The sequence below is a fragment of the Siphateles boraxobius genome, unplaced genomic scaffold (genome assembly GCF_051911475.1).
Source record: "Siphateles boraxobius isolate OS27281-9 unplaced genomic scaffold, OSU_SipBor_1 23, whole genome shotgun sequence".
Classification (NCBI taxonomy): domain Eukaryota; kingdom Metazoa; phylum Chordata; class Actinopteri; order Cypriniformes; family Leuciscidae; genus Siphateles; species Siphateles boraxobius.
This window is the reverse complement of record NW_027508844.1, coordinates 1,337,315-1,357,748: the sequence shown is the minus strand read 5'-3', so window position 1 is coordinate 1,357,748 and position 20,434 is coordinate 1,337,315. Positions and strand designations below refer to the sequence as shown.

General features: G+C 45.8%; 14 non-coding genes across 14 annotated transcripts; all 14 read right to left on the bottom strand.

Moving 5' to 3' along the window:
• Positions 1 to 65: 65 nt before the first annotated feature.
• On the bottom strand, positions 66 to 138 carry trnav-uac (transfer RNA valine (anticodon UAC)). The gene has a single exon. It is a non-coding gene; the product is annotated as a tRNA-Val (tRNA).
• A 459-nt stretch (positions 139 to 597) lies between these two features.
• trnav-aac (transfer RNA valine (anticodon AAC)) lies at positions 598 to 671 on the bottom strand. Its single transcript has one exon. It is a non-coding gene; the product is annotated as a tRNA-Val (tRNA).
• Positions 672 to 1,939: 1,268 nt separating this feature from the next.
• Positions 1,940 to 2,012, bottom strand: trnav-cac (transfer RNA valine (anticodon CAC)). Its single transcript has one exon. It is a non-coding gene; the product is annotated as a tRNA-Val (tRNA).
• Positions 2,013 to 2,449: 437 nt separating this feature from the next.
• On the bottom strand, positions 2,450 to 2,522 carry trnav-uac (transfer RNA valine (anticodon UAC)). Its single transcript has one exon. It is a non-coding gene; the product is annotated as a tRNA-Val (tRNA).
• Positions 2,523 to 3,010: 488 nt separating this feature from the next.
• Positions 3,011 to 3,083, bottom strand: trnav-aac (transfer RNA valine (anticodon AAC)). The gene has a single exon. It is a non-coding gene; the product is annotated as a tRNA-Val (tRNA).
• A 213-nt stretch (positions 3,084 to 3,296) lies between these two features.
• On the bottom strand, positions 3,297 to 3,369 carry trnav-uac (transfer RNA valine (anticodon UAC)). The gene has a single exon. It is a non-coding gene; the product is annotated as a tRNA-Val (tRNA).
• A 266-nt stretch (positions 3,370 to 3,635) lies between these two features.
• On the bottom strand, positions 3,636 to 3,708 carry trnav-cac (transfer RNA valine (anticodon CAC)). Its single transcript has one exon. It is a non-coding gene; the product is annotated as a tRNA-Val (tRNA).
• A 123-nt stretch (positions 3,709 to 3,831) lies between these two features.
• Positions 3,832 to 3,904, bottom strand: trnav-aac (transfer RNA valine (anticodon AAC)). Its single transcript has one exon. It is a non-coding gene; the product is annotated as a tRNA-Val (tRNA).
• Positions 3,905 to 4,442: 538 nt separating this feature from the next.
• On the bottom strand, positions 4,443 to 4,515 carry trnav-cac (transfer RNA valine (anticodon CAC)). Its single transcript has one exon. It is a non-coding gene; the product is annotated as a tRNA-Val (tRNA).
• A 7,033-nt stretch (positions 4,516 to 11,548) lies between these two features.
• On the bottom strand, positions 11,549 to 11,621 carry trnav-cac (transfer RNA valine (anticodon CAC)). Its single transcript has one exon. It is a non-coding gene; the product is annotated as a tRNA-Val (tRNA).
• A 411-nt stretch (positions 11,622 to 12,032) lies between these two features.
• On the bottom strand, positions 12,033 to 12,105 carry trnav-uac (transfer RNA valine (anticodon UAC)). Its single transcript has one exon. It is a non-coding gene; the product is annotated as a tRNA-Val (tRNA).
• A 295-nt stretch (positions 12,106 to 12,400) lies between these two features.
• trnav-aac (transfer RNA valine (anticodon AAC)) lies at positions 12,401 to 12,473 on the bottom strand. The gene has a single exon. It is a non-coding gene; the product is annotated as a tRNA-Val (tRNA).
• A 214-nt stretch (positions 12,474 to 12,687) lies between these two features.
• Positions 12,688 to 12,760, bottom strand: trnav-uac (transfer RNA valine (anticodon UAC)). Its single transcript has one exon. It is a non-coding gene; the product is annotated as a tRNA-Val (tRNA).
• A 462-nt stretch (positions 12,761 to 13,222) lies between these two features.
• Positions 13,223 to 13,295, bottom strand: trnav-aac (transfer RNA valine (anticodon AAC)). Its single transcript has one exon. It is a non-coding gene; the product is annotated as a tRNA-Val (tRNA).
• Positions 13,296 to 20,434: the final 7,139 nt, after the last annotated feature.

Here is a 20,434-nt window from a genome sequence, read left to right as displayed (position 1 = left end):
TCACCTGTCTCAAAAGTAAGGGTTTTGTAGCGAATTGCAGCATTTATATTTAAAATGCATCCACTTGTTTCCGCCCAGTTTTGAACTGAGGACCTTTCGCGTGTAAAGCAAACGTGATAACCACTACACTACGGAAACTTGATTTGAACATCAGTCCCACCGCTTCTAGGGTATGCTTGTTCAAAAGCGACTGGAACTATAGACTGCCCAGTGTTTTTAACAGGGCAAAAAGCTGCTAATTTTGTTGGCAGACCGAACATTTTATATTACTGTACAGGAAACTTCAATGGTCATTTGTTTTATTTTTGTCCTTTTCTAAGAGATTAAACTACAAACATCCCTGCAAGTGTACTGACCTGCTCAACAGAAAATCGCATACGAAATTTTTGCAAAAATCACCCACAGTTTCCGCCCAGTTTCGAACTGGGGACTTTTCGCGTGTGAGGCGAACGTGATAACCACTACACTACAAACACGTCTTCAGGTAGCAGACATAAATCTTTAGGTGCACGCTTATTAAAAAGCATATAAAGGAAATGAGCGCTGCACCCACCTAGCGTTGCAAAGAGTTTACATTTTCTGTCAGAATCCAACCACTGTTTCTGCTCGGTTTACGAACCGAGGACCTTTCGCGTGTTAGGCGAATGTGATGACCACTACACTACAGAAACCTATTGACGAGACGAATGTGCTTTTTAGAAGATGGCTCCTTCCCATAATCTGCCCTGCAAGCAGTGTGACAGTCTGTAAATTCCACAAACAACAGAACAGAGGTCATTCGGCACCCACCTAGTGTCATTCGGCATGGCAGTCTGCCTACAGCTCCTTGGTATGATGGCCTTCACCTGTCTTAAAAGTAAGGGTTTTGTAGCGAATTGCAGCATTTATATTTAAAATCCCTCCACTTGTTTCCACCCAATTTTGAACTGAGGACCTTTCGCCTGTAAAGCGAACGTGATAACCACTACACTACGGAAACTTGGTTTGGATCTCATTCCAACCTCTTCTAGCGTACGCTTGTTCAAAAGCGACTGAAACTATAGACTGCCCAGTGTTTTTAACATGGGAAAAAGCTGCTAATTTTGTTGGCAGACCGAACAGTTTATATTACTGTTTAGGAAACCTCAATGGTCATTTGTTTTATTTTTGTCCTTTTTTAAAGAGATTAAACTACAAACATCCCTGCAAGTGTACTGACCTGCTCAAAAGAAAATCGCATACGTAATTTTTGCAAAAAACACCCACAGTTTCGAACTGGGGACCATTCGCGTGTGAGGCAAACGTGATAACCACTTCACTACGGAAACAAGTCTTCAGGCTGCAGACATAAATCTTTAGGTGCACGCTTATTAAAAGCATATAAAGGAAATGAGCGCTGCACCCACCTAGTGTGGCAAACAGTTTAAATTTTCTGTCAGAATCCAACCACTTTTTCTGCTCGGTTTCGAACCGAAGACCTTTCGCGTGTTAGGCGAACGTGATGACCAATACACTACAGAAACCTATTGATGAGGTGCAGGTGGCCTTCGATGGCCTTCACCTGTCTCAAAAGTAAGGGTATTGTAGCGAATTGCAGCATTTATATTTAAAATGCATCCACTTGTTTCCGCCCAGTTTTGAACTGAGGACCTTTCATGTGTAAAGCAAATGTGATAACCACTACACTACGGAAACTTGATTTGGACGTCAGTCCCACCGCTTCTAGCGTACGCTTGTTCAAAAGCGACTGAAACTATAGACTGCCCAGTGTTTTTAACATGGCAAAAAGCTGCTAATTTTGTTGGCAGACCGAACATTTTATATTACTGTACAGGAAACCTCAATGGTCATTTGTTTTATTTTTGTCTTTTTCTAAGAGATTAAACCACAAACATCCCTGCAAGTGTACTGACCTGCTCAACAGAAAATCGCATACGAAATTTTTGCAAAAACCACCCACTGTTTCCGCCCAGTTTCGAACTGGGGACCTTTCGCGTGTGAAGCGAACGTGATAACCTCTACACTACGGAAACACGTCTTCAGGTGGCAGACATAAATCTTTAGGTGCACGCTTGTTAAAAAGCGTATAAAGGAAATGAGCGCTACACTCACCTAGTGTGGCAAACAGTATAAATTTTCTGTCAGAACCCAACCACTGTTTCTGCTCGGTTTGTATCGAATTGCAGCATTTATATTTAACATGCCTCCACTTGTTTCCGCCCAGTTTTGAACTGAAGACCTTTGCGTGTAAAACGAACGTGATATCATGGTATGTGCTTTTTAGTAGATGGCTCCTTCCCATAATCTGCTCTGCAAGGAATGTGACAGTCTGTGAATTCCACAAACAACAGAACATAGGTAATTCGGCATGGCAGTCTGCCTACAGCTCCTTGGTACGATGGCCTTCACCTGTCTCAAAAGTAAGGGTTTTGTAGCGAATTGCAGCATTTATATTTAAAATGCATCCACTTGTTTCCGCCCAGTTTTGAACTGAGGACCTTTCGCGTGTAAAGCAAACGTGATAACCACTACACTACGGAAACTTGATTTGCAAGTCAGTCCCACCGCTTCTAGGGTACGCTTGTTCAAAAGCGACTGAAACTATAGACTGCCCAGTGTTTTTAACATGGCAAAAAGCTGCTAGCGGCAGACTGAACATCTTATATTACTGTACAGGAAACCTCAAAACCTTTTATATTACTGTACAGGAAACCTCAATGGTCATTTGTTTTATTTTTGTCCTTTTCTAAAGAGATTAAACCACAAACATCCCTGCAAGTGTACTGACCTGCTCAACAGAAAATCGCATACGAACTTTTTGCAAAAACCACCCACAGTTTCCGCACAGTTTCAAACTGGGGACCTTTTGCGTGTGAGGCGAACGTCATAACCACTACACTACAGAAACACGTCTTCTGGTTGCAGACATAAATCTTTAGGTGCACGCTTATTAAAAAGCATATAAAGGAAATGATCGCTGCACCCACCTAGCGTGGCAAACAGTTAAAATTTTCTGTCAGAATCCAACCACTGTTTCTGCTCGGTTTCGAACCGAGGACCTTTCGCGTGTTAGGCGAACGCGATGACCACTACACTACAGAAACATATTGATGAGGCACATGTGCTTTTTAGAAGATGGCTCCTTCCTATAATCTGCTCTGCAAGCAGTGTGACAGTCTGTGAATTCCACAAACAACAGAACAGAGGTCATTCGGCATGGCAGTCTGCCTACAGCTCCTTGGTACGATGGCCTTCACCTGTCTCAAAAGCAAGGGTTTTGTAGCGAATTGGAGCATTACATTTAAAATGCCTCCACTTGTTTCCGCCCAGTTTTGAACTGAGGACCTTTCGCGTGTAAAGCAAACGTGATAACCACTACACTACGGAAACTTGATTTGGACATTAGTCCCACCGCTTCTAGCGTACGCTTGTTCAAAAGCGACTGAAACTATAGACTGCCCAGTGTTTTTAACATGGCAAAATGCTGCTAATTTTGTTGGCAGACCGAACATTTTATATTACTGTACAGGAAACCTCAATGGTCATTTGTTTTATTTTTGTCCTTTTCTAAAGAGATTAAACCACAAATATCCCTGCAAGTGTACTGACCTGCTCAACAGAAAATCGCATACGAAATTTTTGCAAAAACCACTCACAGTTTCCGCCCAGTTTCGAACTGGGGACCTTTCGCGGGTGAGGCGAACGTGATAACCACTACACTACGGAAACACGTCTTCAGGTTGCAGATATAAATCTTTAGGTGCACGCTTATTAAAAAGAATATAAAGGAAATGATGACTCCACCCACCTAGAGTGGCAAACAGTTTAAATTTTCTGTCAGAATCCAACCACTGTTTCTGCTCGGTTTCGAACCGAGGACCTTTCGCGTGTTAGGCGAACGTGATGAACACTACACTACAGAAACCTACTGATGGCGAATGTGCTTTTTAGAAGATGGCTCCTTCCCATAATCTGCTCTGCAAGCAGTGTGACAGTTTGTAAATTCCACAAACAACAGAACAGAGGTTATTCGGCATGGCAATCTGCCTACAGCTCCTTAGTACGATGGCCTTCACCTGTCTCAAAAGTAAGGGTTTTGTAGCGAATTGCAGCATTTATATTTAACATGCCTCCACTTGTTTCCACCCAGTTTTGAACTGAGGACCTGTCGCGTGTAAAGCGAACGTGATAACCACTACACTACGGAAACTTGATTTGGACATCAGTCCCACCTCTTCTAGGATACGCTTGTTCAAAAGCGACTGAAACTATAGACTGCCCAGTGTTTTAAACATGGCAAAAAGCTGCTAATTTTGTTGGCAGACCAAACATTTTTTATTACTGTACAGGAAACCTCAACGGTCATTTGTTTTATTTTGACAGAAAATGTGCCTGCATCCCTGCAAGTGTACTGACCTGCTCAACAGAAAATCGCATATGAAATTTTTGCAAAAACCACCCACAGTTTCCGCCCAGTTTCGAACTGGGGACCTTTCGCGTGTGAGGCGAACGTGATAACCACTACACTACGGAAACACGTCTTCAGGTGGCAGACATAAATCTTTAGGTGCACGCTTATAAAAAAGCATATAAAGGAAATGATCGCTGCACCCACCTAGAGTGGCAAACAGTTTAAATTTTCTGTCAGAATCCAACCACTGTATCTGCTCGGTTTCGAACCGAGGATCTTTCACGTGTTAGGCGAACGTGATGACCACTACACTACAGAAACCTATTGATGAGGCGCATGTGCTTTTTAGAAGATGGCTCTGTTCCCATAATCTGCTCTGCAAGCAGTGTGACAGGTTGTAAATTCCACAAACAACAGAACAGAGGTCATTCGGCATGGCAGTCTGCCTACAGCTCCTTGGTACGATGATAAAAAATCTGGTAAACAGCTCCCACTAGTGACTGGAACAGTGGCTATAAAAGGCAAAGTGAATTTTGAAAATGAGAAGGAAGAAGAAATAAAGGTGAATCAGGACTGTAGAGGAGCAGACATGAGTGACCCTCTAATTTTATCAAGATGGGATGCTGTGAGCCGTGAGGGGAGTCAGGGAAGTGCCTTAGACCTCAAACACCTGATTGACGCTCATGGAAGCCCTGCATTGTCTAACCCGTATTTCCATGCAAGTCAAGCTTTGCAGGAACTCAGAGGAAAGACGGGGAAGAAGGTGGAGGTTGACAGACAACGAGCCAGACTTGACCGGGAAGAAATAGAACGAGATATACGGATAACTAAAGAACAGATCGACCAAGAAGTTGAAGCCATGCGAAGACTCCTATGAGACTCCATAGAAAGGGACCAACAGAGACTTCGGGAACATCAAAGACGAAGATCTAATTCAGCCAGCCCACACAGGGAATACAAGCATGTGTCTGGAACCCTCCTTTTAGAAGAAGCACCCCCAAGCGAACCACACTGGAGGAGCGGAGACAATTTGAGAGAGATACCAGCACGCAAACTGAGTCCATATAAAGATGAAGAGGAACAACTGGAAGAAGATCCCTTACAATGCCCCATCCTGATCAAAGGACATCAAGGACAGTACGTGCCATGGGCAGGACAAGATCTGGAGGGACTGATAGCCCGCCTCCCTGACCTACATGAAGGGGCTGGCAAATGGATCAGACTGCTGGAAGAAGAGACAATGGGAAAGATACTAGCCAGTGGAGATGTCAAGGCCCTGCTGGCAAAGAGCGTTGGAGGTGCAAAGACTAATGAAATCCTTAAAGCCTCTGGACTTGGAGCTGCAGTCAATTCGACCAGGATGGATGCCACACCATTGGACAGGCATAGAGCTGCACTATGGCGGGCTCTTTGAGAACATTATCAAACTCAGATGGATCCGAAGATGCTGAAAGGGGAACCAATAGGAGATGAGGAAAATCCAATCACCTATGTTCAAAGACAGTCAAGAAAGTGGAAGCAAGAGCTGGAGAGATACCCTGAACGGGATCCAGTGATAACAGCACTGTTCAGATCCTCCATAATTGACGCCATGCCTCCCTCTGTAAAAGCCAAGCTGGAGGATGTGGTCGGGTTGGCCTCAAAGACATCAAAGGAGTTCAGTGACCATGTGGCTCACGCAGTGGAACAGTACAGGAAGAATAAACTAAAGCTGAAGAATCAAGAAAGAGAGCTTCAAAGAAAATTGACTCAGCTACAACTGGATGAACTGATTAACAAGAAGAAGAAAGTACAGGCTGCAGTAAAGGAAGTTGAAGATCAGTCTGCAGTGATGGCTGCTGTGAACATACCAAGTCAAGCGCCACAAGTCATACAGCAAGCTCCAGTCAACATGGGTCAGAATGTGCCAGTCAACGTGGGAAAACCCATAACAACCGAATGCACCTATCGTGATCTATCTTCCTGAACAACAAGACAACAGAAACAGAGCAATGTCAGCACCAGGAAGGGGAAGAGGAAGAGGAAGAGGAAGGACATACAGCAACCAACAGAGGAACATGGATCAACCTGGACACACCAAGAGAAATTGCCCAGTGAACCCATGGCCACAAGATGAGATGCAAGGCCAGATGCAACAACCTTGGCAGCAGAGATCCTTGAATCAGCAACACCAAGTATCAGGGCCAGTCAACCCATGGCGTGGCCCAGACCAAGGTTACTAGGGGTGCCCAGAGAATCCTACGGGGAGGAGTCAGCTGCCAATGCTGACCAAGAACCTATGCTGCGGGTTAAAATAGAGGACAAGATAATACCCATTATGCTTGACACAGGGGCAACATTCACATGGTTGAGCCAAAATTATGCCTCTCACCTACCCAGGTCTGGAAAATACGTCAACACAGTGGGATTTTCGGGACTGACACAGCTAATTCCAATGACAGCCCCTGTCAGCATAAAAGTCAAAGACTCTGAAATAAAGATTCCAATACTAGTGTCTGACCAAACGCCAGTCAACTTGTTGGGTAGGGATGCTATATGCAAATTGAACTTACAGATATGGTGCTCTCCTGAAGGGATATATATATATATATATATATATATATATATATATATATATATATATATATATATATATATATATATATATATATATATAAAAAAAAATACAGGTATAAAACAGATGTTAGTAATGGGTGGAGCTGAGCAACAAGAACAATAGACAAAAATATTTTGGATAGGGAATATAGATTGGGTAGTAGGGGACACACTTGAAAAATGGGGAAGATACAGTATATAAAAGAGCAACTTCAGAAACCAGTTTCCCCAGAAACCGAATTCCATTGTACAATGAGATATGATCCCCTTAGAGATCCAAAAATGGAAAAAGAGTGGTTAGGAGGAACTAAAGGACAGACTGTGTGTCTGACTTCAAATTACATAATTCTAGGACCAGAGAGAGCAGCGTTACAAATTGAACACTGTGAATTCACTAATACTTGGTTTAGAGTAGATGATTCAGTACCACATGTTACATTATTTATAAATGAGGGGGGTCAAGCACAAGATCTAGGCCCAATGATGTTAAAGGTAGAAGGAAAGCTTTGGTAAGCCACTGATAACCCTTTCATTTTTCAAACAAAATATATGACATATCTCAAAATCATCTGCACAACCAAAATGGTAGGGATTCCAAAATTGATAGTTGAGACAGTAGAGAAAAGCGAACTGAAGTCTAGAATGGACGAACTTATCTCAGAGATGGAACAACAAGTGCCTGTACAGTTATGGTCAAAACATGACACAGATGTTGGCCTAGTTAGATCAGCAAACCCCATTAGAATTGCAACTAAACCAGGAGTTCAATTACCAAGAAAGCAACAATACCCATTAAAACGTGAAGCAGTGGAAGGGATAAAGGCAACAATTGATGGATTGGTTGAGGCAGAAGTACTGATTGAGACAATCAGTTATTGTAATACCCCAATTTTACCAGTTGAAAAAGCCAACAAGTCAAAGTGGAGGTTAGTGCATGACCTAAGAGCAGTTAATGAAGTAGTTGAAGATTGGCCAGCGGAGGTTCCAAATCTGCATACGCTATTGACAAATGTTCCACCTGCTGCTAATTATTTCACTGTGATTGACCTCTGCTCTGCATTTTTCAGCGTTCCATTAGCAGAAGAAAGCAGACACCTTTTTTCCTTCACTTACCAAGGTAAACAGTATACACTAGAATGCCTCAAGGATTTAAACACTATTTACACTCATCATAAGACTGCTGAATTATTAGAACAAGGACGATTTGTTTTGACACAGGCCAGATGCTTAGCATATTCTACATTGACAACTTATCCTGATATCACGATAAAGCGATGTACCACAACAAATCCAGCTAATTTTGTCCCGCTGGAGGGGGAAGGAACACCTAGTGAGTGTGTTTCTGTCTCTCTAGCTTTTACTCGTCTGAGACCAGATTTGGAATCAACACCAATTGTTGATCCAGACGTAGATTATTTTGTGGATGGCTCATGTTTTAGAGACCACTTAGGTAACCATGCTGGCTTTGCTGTTGTACAAAAAGATGGAGACAATTTTACCCCTGTGATAAGTCAACATTGTGAGCAACCTTGCTCCGCACAATTGGCTAAACTAAAAGCACTTACTGAAGCTTGCATATTGGCTAAAAACAAAGCAGCCAACATTTATACTGATTCTGCATATTTTACCCCTGTGATAAGTCAACATTGTGAGCAACCTTGCTCAGCACAATTGGCTAAACTAAAAGCACTAACTGAAGCTTGCATATTGGCTAAAAACAAAGCAGCCAACATTTATACTGATTCTGCATATGCCCACGGCGTATGTCACTTATTTGGTGCGGTGTGGAAGCAAAGAGGATTTAAAAAGAGTGATGGAACCCCAATTCAACATGGAGACAAAATTACTAAATTGATTACAGCTATGATGTTTCCTACAAAATTGGCCATAATTAAATGCCAGGCCCATAAGAAAGAAAATGACTTTGTCATCAAAGGCAACATTGCAGCTGATATGCATGGAAAACAAGCCTCTGGATGCCAATTAGCTGTAATGGCACCCTAAGTCCTGATCCAGCCTCTCCCCACAGTAGAAAGTATTGCCCAAATGCAGTCCAGAGCAACACCACCTGAAATATATTTATGGCAGCAAAGGGGGGCGACAAGAGATGCAAACAACATATGGAGATCACATGAAGGCCACATGATAGCCCCCACCCCATTGTAAGAGTAAAAAGATACATGTTGGTTATCATAGACAGGTTACAGCCAAGAGGGATACCACATGAGTTTAAAGCTAGAGACAAGGCAGCAGCAGGACTTGAATCAATATTTGTATGGATAACGCCAAATACGAATATGGAATGGATTAATTACATATATTACAATCAGCATATATTATAATACAGATCAAGCACTTGTTGCCTTAGGTCACCAACTTAAATACACTAGCAGAATGACATGGCAAAACATACAAGCCCTGAACTGGTTACTGGCAGAAAAAAGATGTCTAAGTATGTCTAATGTTTGGATCTGATTGTTGTACCTTCATCCCAAATAACACAGTCCCAGATGGATCATTTACTAAGGCTGTGAAGAAGTTGAAGGCCCTAAGACAAGAGGTTTCTGCGAATACGGAGAGAGACAGAAATTTGGGATACTGGTTTGATTCCATATTTGGATCATGGAAAGAATGGCTTATTGAAGTGAAAGTGAAAGTGACACGTGATGGCCAAGTATGGTAAACCATACTTGGAATTTTACCCCTGCATTTAACCCATCCAAGTAAGTGCACACACATTAGGAGCAGAGTAGTGAGTAGTGAACACACACACACTGCAAACGTGAATACACACACCCGGAGCAGCAGGCAGCCTTGAGTGGCACCCGGGGTGCGATTGGGGGTTAGGTGCCTTGCTCAAGGACACCTCAGTCATATTCCTGCCGGTACTGGAATCGAACCAGCAACCTTTGGGGCAGTCCAACTCTGTTACCATTAGGCCATGACTGCCCCTTATTAGGGTGGGAATAATAATAGCAGTGACTATTGGTGTTTTCTTTTTGCTGTTCTGCTGTGTTGTGCCTTTTCTCAGATCCATGCTGGCTAGTGCAGCTGCAAAACAAATGATCAATGTGTCAGTGAAACCATCAGGCATTGACATTGGATGCACCAACTCAGGAGTATATCCGATTGGCCCAGGCTTGGACGAACTGGATGACTTCCTTTGAGAGGTTGGATGAAGAAGCAAGGAATAAGGGTACCTTATTACTTTTGATTTTGATAATATTTTTACTCTGTTTTTGACAAGATAGGGAGATAGCCCCACTGTGTATTTTGATTCGGGGATAAAACTAGTTAGAACAATTAGAGCATGGGTAGAGTAGGAAGTTAGTTAGAGTGTTACTATTTACACTTTAAATATATTCCTGTAACAAGTCAAGAAATTTAGAACTTACATGCATTAGACCATTGGAACATGTATATAGTTATAAGTGCAAAAGAGGAATTATTTGCAAGCGCGGTCATCGTCTGTTGAAGAAACACGAGCTGACTCAACTGGTGGTTTAAAAACCCGCTGTCTGCTCTAACACCAGATAGCGCCCCTGGCTGGACTGGGGCACCTCTGGCAACGATGGAGCAACCCAGATAGCACTCCAGGCCACCGGAAGCGCCTGCTCAGTTCCTCTGGCAACGTGAGACAGCTGCTGGAATTCAAGTTCATACACTGTGATTGTGTTATTGAATGTTTGATAACCTGAAGTAATGCATCCCCTTAAACTGATGATGTGATAGGAAGGTGAGATCTTTTACTCCACTCTAGCCAATTGGGGGTGGAGATGTTTGGTCTTACTATTCCTCCAGAGTGTACCCTTATGATGAAGGTTTATTGATAAAGTTGGATGGTCTAGATCGGCCATTTTTGATAGGTAATACAGAAAGAGATCTATTCATGAGGACACACCCTGGGTAAGAACGGTTTGAAGGTGGGACTAGAGAGAGTCCCAAAGGGGGGATGTGCATGCGCAAAGAAGGTTGCCTCAATTAAAAAATAAAATAACGATGCAGGTGTTTTTAATCATGGTGACAGGTCAAGGAGGAGCAAGTAGAAAAAGATAACTGTATGAGCGCTAATTGGACACTTAACCATAAGAAAAAGGTATAAGACCTGAGCACTGGGCCCTTGTGAAGTCAGATGAGTGGCCGTCATCTCACTTTGTTGAACTGCTCAATAAAGTTATTCTTCTGAGACCTTAAACTTCGACTCTGAAAGATTTCTTCTGAGACCTGAACCAGACTTTGAAGACTTGAACCAAAGATCGAGAATTTGCCACAACAATAACCACTACACTACGGAAACTTGATTTGGACGTCAGTCCCACCTCTTCTAGGGTACGCTTGTTCAAAAGCAACTGAAATTATAGACTGCCCAGTGTTTTTAACATGGCAAAAAGCTGCTAATTTTGTTGGCAGACCAAATATTTTTTATTACTGTCTAGGAAACCTCAATGGTCATTTGTTTTATTTTTGTCCTTTTCTAAAGAGATTAAACCACAAACATCCCTGCAAGTGTACTGACCTGCTCAACAGAAAATCGCATACGAAATTTTTGCAAAAACCACCCACAGTTTCCACCCAGTTTCGAACTGGGGACCGTTCGCGTGTGAAGCGAAAGTGATAACCACTACACTACAGAAACACGTCTGGCTGCAGACATAAATCTTTAGGTGCACGCTTATTAAAAAGCATATAAAGGAAATAAGCGCTGCACCCACCTAGCGTGGCAAACAGTTTAAATTTTCTGTCAGAATCCAACCACTGTTTCTGCTCGGTTTCGAACCCCGCGCACCTTTTGCGTGTTAGGCGAACGTGATGACCACTACACTACAGAAACCTATTTATGGAGCATGTGCTTTTTAGAAGATGGCTCCTTCCCATAATCTGCTCTGCAAGCAGTGTGACAGTCTGTGAATTCCACAAACAACAGAACAGAGGTCATTCGGCATGGCAGTCTGCCTACAGCTCCTTGGTACGATGGCCTTCACCTGTCTCCAAAGTAAGGGTTTTGTAGCGAATTGCAGCATTTATATTTAACATGCCTCCACTTACTTGTTTCCACCCAGTTTTGAACTGAGGACCTTTCGCGTGTAAAGCGAACGTGATAACCACTACACTACGGAAACTTGATTTGGATGTCAGTCCCACCACTTCTAGTGTACGCTTGTTCAAAAGCGACTGAAACTATAGACTGCCCAGTGTTTTAAACATGGCAAAAAGCTGCTAATTTTGTTGGCAGACCAAACTGGGGACCTTTCACGTGTGAGTCGAACGTGATAACCTCTACACTACGGAAACACGTCTTCAGGTTGCAGACATAAATCTTTAGGTGCACGCTTGTTAAAAAGCGTATAAAGGAAATGAGCGCTACACTCACCTAGCGTGGCAAACAGTTTAAATTTTCTGTCAGAACCCAACCACTGTTTCTGCTCGGTTTCAAACCAAGGACCTTTCGCGTGTTAGGCGAATGTGATGACCACTACACTACAGAAACCTATTGACGAGACGGATGTGCTTTTTAGAACATGGCTCCTTCCCATAATCTGCTCTGCAAGTAGTGTGACAGTCTGTAAATTCCACAAACAACAGAACAGAGGTTATTCGGCATGGCAATCTGCCTACAGCTCCTTGGTACGATGGCCTTCACCTGTCTCAAAAGTAAAGGTTTTGTAGCGAATTGCAGCATTTATATTTAACATGCCTCCACTTGTTTCCGCCCAGTTTTGAACTGAGGACCTTTCGCGTGTAAAGCGAACGTGATAACCACTACACTACGGAAACTTGATTTACATGTCAGTCCCACCTCTTCTAGCGTATGCTTGTTCAAAAGCGACTGAAACTATAGACTGCCCAGTGTTTTTAACATGGCAAAAAGCTGCTAATTTTTTTGTCCGACCAAACATCTTTTATTACTGTACAGGAAACCTCAATGGTCATTTGTTTTATTTTTGTCCTTTTCTAAAGAGATTAAACCACAAACATCCCTGCAAGTGTACTGACCTGCTCAACCGAAAATCGCATATGAAATTTTTTCCAAAACCACCCACATTTTCCGCCCATTTTCGAACAGGGGACCTTTCGCGTGTGAGGCGAACGTGATAACCACTACACTACGGAAACACGTCTTCAGGTTGCAGACATAAATCTTTAGGTGCACGCTTATTAAAAAGCATATAAAGGAAATAAGTGCTGCACCCACCTAGCGTGGCAAACAGTTTAAATTTTCTGTCAGAATCAAACCGCTGTTTCTGCTCGGTTTCGAACCGAGGACCTTTCGCGTGTTAGGCGAATGTGATGACCACTACACAACAGAAACCTATTGATGAGGCACATGTGCTTTTTAGAAGATGGCTCCTTCCCATAATCTGCACTGCAAGCAGTGTGATAGTCTGTAAATTCCACAAACAACAGAACAGAGGTCATTCGGCATGGCAGTCTGCCTACAGCTCCTTGTCAAAAGTAAGGGAAATTAGGTAGTTCATGGAAATATCCCTATTAATTTAAGTTGCCATTCGACGCTTAAGCACTCGGAGGGATCTCTGCTCCAAATGGACGCCCATTTGCCGCTTAAGTTAATGGTGAAATGGACACTTTGCGTTTTTGGGGTGTAGAGCGTATGAATGCATTGCATTGCCCATAGGGCCCTGGATGGACAGGCTGGTGGTGGTGGACAGGCTGTAAATTCCACAAACAACAGAACAGAGGTCATTCGGTATGGCAGTCCTTACAGCTCCTTGGTACGATGGCCTTCACCTGTCTCAAAAGTCATGCCGATCTTTATGGGAGCTCCCTGGGCACAGCGCTATGGAGGGCCAGGATCGGAGTTGGGCTTGCATGATTGGAAGGCGCAGACGGAATATCTGGCCGGATTACAGGGACAGAGTGCATCACAGAAAGTACAGTTTGTGTTGGGGTCTTTGGAAGGAGAAGCCAAAAGAGAAGTTTTTGCTGCATCGGAAGCCACACGGAAAACTACTGCGAAAACTATCTTCGATTTCCTGTCCGGATTATATGGAGACTCTACCCCGGTGGCCACTCTTCGTGCCCAGTTCTTTAACTATCAACAGGGGCCTAAGCGGACTCTTCGGGCATACTCCTTGAAATTGCGGGAGCAGTTTGGCCGGCTTTTGGGTGAACTTCGTCGGGGTCGAGTCGAGGGCGGATCTATGGTGAGAGAGAGGTCGTATTCGGAGAAGGGGCGAGCTCCTGTGCGCCGCCCCCTACGTCCTGTGGGCCCCCGGTTCCAGTGGGATGACCAGGGAAGGCCCATCTGTATTAATTGTGGAGACCCGTGACACATCAGTCGTCAGTGTGGGCTCCGTCGGGGTTCTCAAGGGGGTTTTTAGTCCCACCGGCTACTGTGGGTCAAGTGGCCGGGACCCCTTTGTGTGACCCTCCTTCTGTTCCTGTTTTACGAGACGACAGGGTTGGGCGCTGTCCCACCGTGGAGGTTCAAGCTAACGGAGTCACGATAGATTGTCTGGTCGATACAGGTTCTCAAGTTACGTTATTTTCGGAGAGCCTGGCCCAGGAGTTGGTTGCAGATCATCGGCTCCAAGCAGTGGACGCTTCTAGGCTGACTTTACGGGAGCAAATGGTTTGGACATCCCTTACACTTGGTACATCGTGGTAGACTTTCTGGTCCGAGGGGTTCCCGTCCAACAGAAAGGGGTCGTTATCGTCCGAGATCATTGCTTGTGCATTCATCGAGCACTCCTAGGGAGGAACGTTATACTGGATTGCTCGGAGGAATTGTTTCTGGGCCGGCCGGCTCGGACTTCTCTGTCATCGGCGAAGCAGGACAGGGACCGGATTCTGGCCGATTGCCGAAGAGTGCACGTGGCTAGTCAAGTGAAGGAGAGAGAAGGCATCGGTCGAGTAGCCTGTCGGTACGCTTTGTCTGTCCCAGCCCAGAGCGAGACCGTGCTTTGGGTCCGAGTACCTGCAGGACCCTGTGGGACGGGTACCTGTGTCCTGGTGGAGCTCCATGAGGACTGTCAACCCATTGAAGTGGCACACGGGCTGACGGCCATCCACCGTGGGCGAGTCTCAGTAAAGATGCGGAATGCCAATCCCTACCCCGTGCTCCTTCGTCGACACCAACGTCTGGTTCGAGTTTCCTCGGTACGCTCTGCCCAGGTTCACGAGCATCAGTACGTCTGCTTCAGGCAGGTGAGCTCTGCGGTGGTGGAAGTCGCCGTCCGCCCAGTTGAGGCAGAACCAGGCTCTGTGGGAGGAGGGGTGCCGACCCATTTGATGGGAGAGTCCCTGAAGGGTGAAAATCTGGAGGAGGAACAGGTGTTACAGCTCCAGGAGCTCTTGAGAAAATGGCAACATGTGTTCTCGAACCACGAAGAAGACTATGGCTGCACAGGGGTAGTGAGGCATCAAATACCTACCGGTGAGGCGATGCCTTGCCAAGAGCGGTATCGTCCGGTGCCACCCACCCTCTATGCCGAGGTCCGCGCCCTGTTGAAAGGGATGCTGGAGGGAGGAATTGTTCGAGAGAGCAGTAGTCCGTGGGCGGCGCCAATTGTTCTGGTTCAGAAGAAAACGGGAGCTTGGAGGTTCTGCGTTGACTACCGCAAACTCAACAGTGTAACGAAGAAAGATACATTCCAGTTGCCACGGATTGAAGACTCACTCACCTGTCTCACACAAGCGGCGTGGTACTCCACATTGGACCTGGCAAGTGGATACTGGCAGGTGCAGGTAGACGACCGAGATAGAGAGAAGACAGCCTTCACCACCCCGTTTGGGTTATTTGAATGGGACCGGATGCTGTTTGGCCTGTGCAATGCTCATGCGACCTTTCAGCGCTTGATGCAGCACTGTCTAGGGGGACAACTGGTCGACTCAACGCTGGTATACCTGGACGATGTGATCATCTTCTCCCCTGACTTCCGCACTCACCTGCACCATCTAGGTGGGAGGAGGACCACCTAGGGAGGAGGAGGAACACAGGAAGTGTTCAGGGCCATGGAGAAATATGGGCTAAAGCTTAGGCCAGACAAATGCCAGTTATTGCGGAAGGAGGTACCGTTCTTGGGACATCGTGTCATTGCTGCAGGGATATCCCACGACCCGGAGAAGGTGGCGGCTGTCCAAGGGTGGGAGCCACCCCGGGCAGTGAGACAGGTGCGGTCGTTCCTGGGGTTCGTGGGATATTGTCGACGCTTTATAAAATGATTATCTGGGCATGCTAGGCCATTGAACCAACTCCTTGCTGGTTCCGGACGTGCCTGTGGCAAAGGCTCCCCGTCAGTGTATTGGGATTCCACCTGTGAGACCGCTTTCCAGAACCTCAAGCAGGAACTTCTGAGGGCCCCTATCTTGGCCTACGCAGACTTCACCCAGCCGTTCCTTCTGTACACTGACGCCAGCAATGCAGGTTTGGGAGCCGTGTTGGCCCAAGAGCACCAAGGAGTGGAGAGAGTGATTGCATACGCAAGTCGAAGTTTACATCCCGCAGAGCGGAACGCGGCAACTTACAGTTCCTTCAAAATCGAACTACTGGCAATGAAGTGGGCCATGACGGAGAAGTTCAAAGATTACCTGTTGGGAGCAAAGGTGACGGTGATTACGGATAATAATCCATTAGTACACTTGCAGACCGCCAAGTTGGGGGCAGTAGAACAGCGTTGGGTGGCACAACTAGCAAATTATGATTAACAGCTTAAATACCGACCCGGCAGAGAACACGTAAATGCGTACGCCCTGTCCAGACTCCCAGTCATCCGGAGGGACAATCAAACACCCCTTTGTACCCCTGGCCCTGAAGACGAGTTGCTGATGGCAATGTTGGAAGCTCCCGGGACCCTGAGGGCTGTTCCGTCTAGTTGGGGGTGGGACCCCGGGCGGTGGAGAAGGCTGCAGCTGGGAGATGCAGACCTGTGTCAAGTTACGTTGTACCTTAGACAGGGATACATGCCGAGAGCAGAGGAAAGCGGGCTCAGACGGTGGGAGTACAACAGCTCCTAAGGCAGTGGAAGAGGCTGCGACTTAGAGAAGGGGTAATCTGCCGTTCGATGCGAGATCCCCGAACACAGGAGACAGTACACCAGGTGGTGGTACCGGAGGGCCAAGTCTCGGAGCTATTGACTGCATTCCACACCCATACTGGCCATCAGGGCCAAGAGAAGACGCTGTCTCTGCTGAGGAGGTATTTATACTGGCCTAGGATGGAAAAGAAAGTTGAGGAGTTCGTTCAGAGTTGTCCACGGTGTACGTTGTTCAAACGCAGGAAGGAAGTCCGAGCCCCATTGGTCCCCCTGTGGCCCAAAGCACCTCTGCACATCATAGGAATCGATTTCCTGACTTTAGGTCGGCCGACGGATCGATTTCAAAATATCCTGGTGATGACTGACCTATTAACTAAATACGCCTGGGCCATCCCCACTGTAGATCAGACGACAGTTACCACAGCCAGCGCCCTTTGGAGGGCAGTGATACAACCTTTTGGCTCCCAAGAGACCCTACACTCAGACCAAGGTTCAATTTTGAGTACCGAGTGATCCAAGAGCTGAGCCACCTTTATGGGTGCCGGAAGACCCATACGACCTCATACCATCCTCAGGGTAACGGGGGTGCGAAAGGTTGAACAAGACCCTGTTGGGGTTATTGGGGACCCTAGAGAGTGAACAACAGGGCCAATGGGCCGAGAATCTCCCCTCTCTGTTGCAAGCCTATAACAATAGTGTGCACAGTATCACCGGGTATGCTCCTTCCTACCTTATGTTTGGGCGCCATCTCCGCTTACCTGTGGACTTGCTCCTGGGGACCGAGGCTGCAGAAAGAGGGTATAGTACCACTGACTGGGTGAATCGGCACCACCACCAACTGCTCGATGCCTACCGACGAGTCTCAGATCATCTGAGTGCAGCAGCCGCCAAGAACAAGCGGCTATACGACCGGACTGCCCGAGAGGCCCCTTTGTTACCAGGGGAGCGAGTGCTGGTAAGGGACAACCGGCGCTCAGGGAAGGGGAAGCTCAGCGATCGCTGGGAGTCGACGCCATATGTGGTGGAACGACGACAAGGGCCTGATGCTCCAGTTTACTCGGTACGACCCGAGGGGAAACCAGGACCGATACGGGTGCTCCATCGAAACTTGCTCCGTCCATGTCCGAACTATTCGCAGCTAGCGGCCGAGGCCCCAAGTGCGCCACCCGCCCCAGAGGTACTCATGGTAGGGTGGTCTGTGGTCCCGAGGGACCCTGAAGTTGAAGCAAGAGTGGCTCCGCCCTCGCCACCCCGACGATCTCAGCGGGACACCCGAGGACAGCCTCCTGAGAGGTATGGCGAATGGAATTGAAGAACACAGGTTCTCGGGACTAGAACCGATTGGCGGGGGGGATGTCACGGGTGACAAAAACGCGTAGTGAGCGGAACCCTCTTGGTGAGTCACGAGTTTCTCGAGGGAATGATTTGTGTGCGACACATCCCACTCCAGTTCCAGGTGTGGCAGAAACATTGCCAGGCCTGATTAGCGCTAATGCACTGCAGGTGCAAGAGAGAGAGGAGCGGCGTTCACACAGGTGTCTGGCTTCACAAGCCAAAGATAAAAGGGCTATCCAGAGAGGTTTCGGGGAACGGGACGTGGATGTGGTCTGTTTTGTTTTTGGAGCAGTTTGGGGCTCAAGCTTTACTCGGGGAAGTTGTCTGGATGTGGAAGCCGCCCATTGAAGTCTGCTGGATCAGAGTTCGTCTGTGGGAGTCTGCTGGGCTGATTTATCGATTGAATCTGCGCTGTGAAGGGAGAGAGAAAGATAAGTGAATTGATTTCATCTTTTGAACATTCGAAAAGCTTGAAGAGGATGCAGTGAATGTAAATCTGACTGTTGGGGAAGCTATGCGTTTCAGAGTGTGTTGAGGAGGAACTGAGGATTAAATATCCCCCACGGGAGTGTAACGAATGGATTGAGGCCTCTGATCAGCCCTATCGTGTGAGTGAATTGCAGTGTTTTTGCCTTATTTATATACATTGATTCATGGCTGTGGATTTGAAGTGAACACGAGTGTGATGTGCTTTTACTGAGAAGCGGCCCCAACCCCTGCTTACACGTTTGTGAAAAGTTATTATATCTGCTCTCCATCAGAAGCCCAGAGTGATACAGCTGAGTTTGGAAGTATGCAGTATCGCTGGTGAAGTAAGCTTTTAAATCACTGTCTCACTACTTTGCACTGACGAACAGTATCCTATGTTGAGAAGAATCCTTTACCTTCCTACTTACCATCTAAGTCTGGAAGTATGCAGTATCGCTCGTGAATTTTTTTAAATCATTGTTTCACTACTGTGTACTGACGAAAGTATTCTATACTGAGAAGAATCCTTACCTTCCTACTTAACGTCTGAGTCTGGAAGTATGCAGCATCGCTGGTGAAGTAAGCTTTTAAACCACTGTCTCACTACTGTGCACCGACGAAAGTGTTCTATACTGAGAAAAATCTTTATCTTCCTACTTACGGTCTGAGTCTAGAAATATGCAGCATCGCTGGTGAAGAAAGCTTTTAAGTCACTGTTTCACTACTGTGCACTGCTGAAAGTATCTTATACTGAGAAGAATCCTTACCTTCCTACTTACTGTCTGAGTCTAGAAGTATGCAGCATGGCTGGTGAAGTAAGCTTTTAAACCACCGTCTCCCACTACTGTGCACTGACGAAAGTTTCTTGTACTGAGAAGAATTCTTACCTTCCTACATACCGTCTGAGTCTAGAAGTATGCAGCATTGCTGGTGAAGTAAGCTTTTAAATCACTGTCTCACTACTGTGCACTGACGACAGTATCCTATACTGAGAAGAATCCTTACCTTCCTACTTACCGCCTGAGTCTAGACGTATGCAGCATCGCTGGTGAAGTAAGCTTTTAAAATCATTGTTCACTACTGTGCACTGACGAAAGTATTCTATACTGAGAAAAATCCTTATCTTCCTACTTACTGTCTGAGTCTAGAAGTATGCAGCATTGCTGGTGAAGTAAGCTTTTAAACCACCGTCTCCCACTACTGTGCACTGATGAAAGTATCTTGTACTGAGAAGAATTCTTACCTTCCTACTTACCGTCTGAGTCTAGAAGTATGCAGTATTGCTGGTGAAGTAAGCTTTTAAATCACTGTCTCACTACTGTGCACTGACAAAAGTATCCTATACTGAGAAGAATTCTTACCTTCCTACTTACCGCCTGAGTCTAGAAGTATGCAGCATCGCTGGTGAAGTAAGCTTTTCAATCACTGTCTCACTACTGTGCACTGACGAAAGTATCCTATACTGAGAAGAATCCTTACCTTCCTACTTACCGTCTGAGTCTGGAAGTATGCAGGATCGCTGGTGAAGTAAGCCTTTGAATCATTGTTCCACTACTGTGCACTGACGAAAGGATTCTGTATTGAGAAGAACTCTTACCTTCTTACTTACCGTTTGAGTCCTGAAGTGAGCCGTATCCTTGGTGAAGTTGTC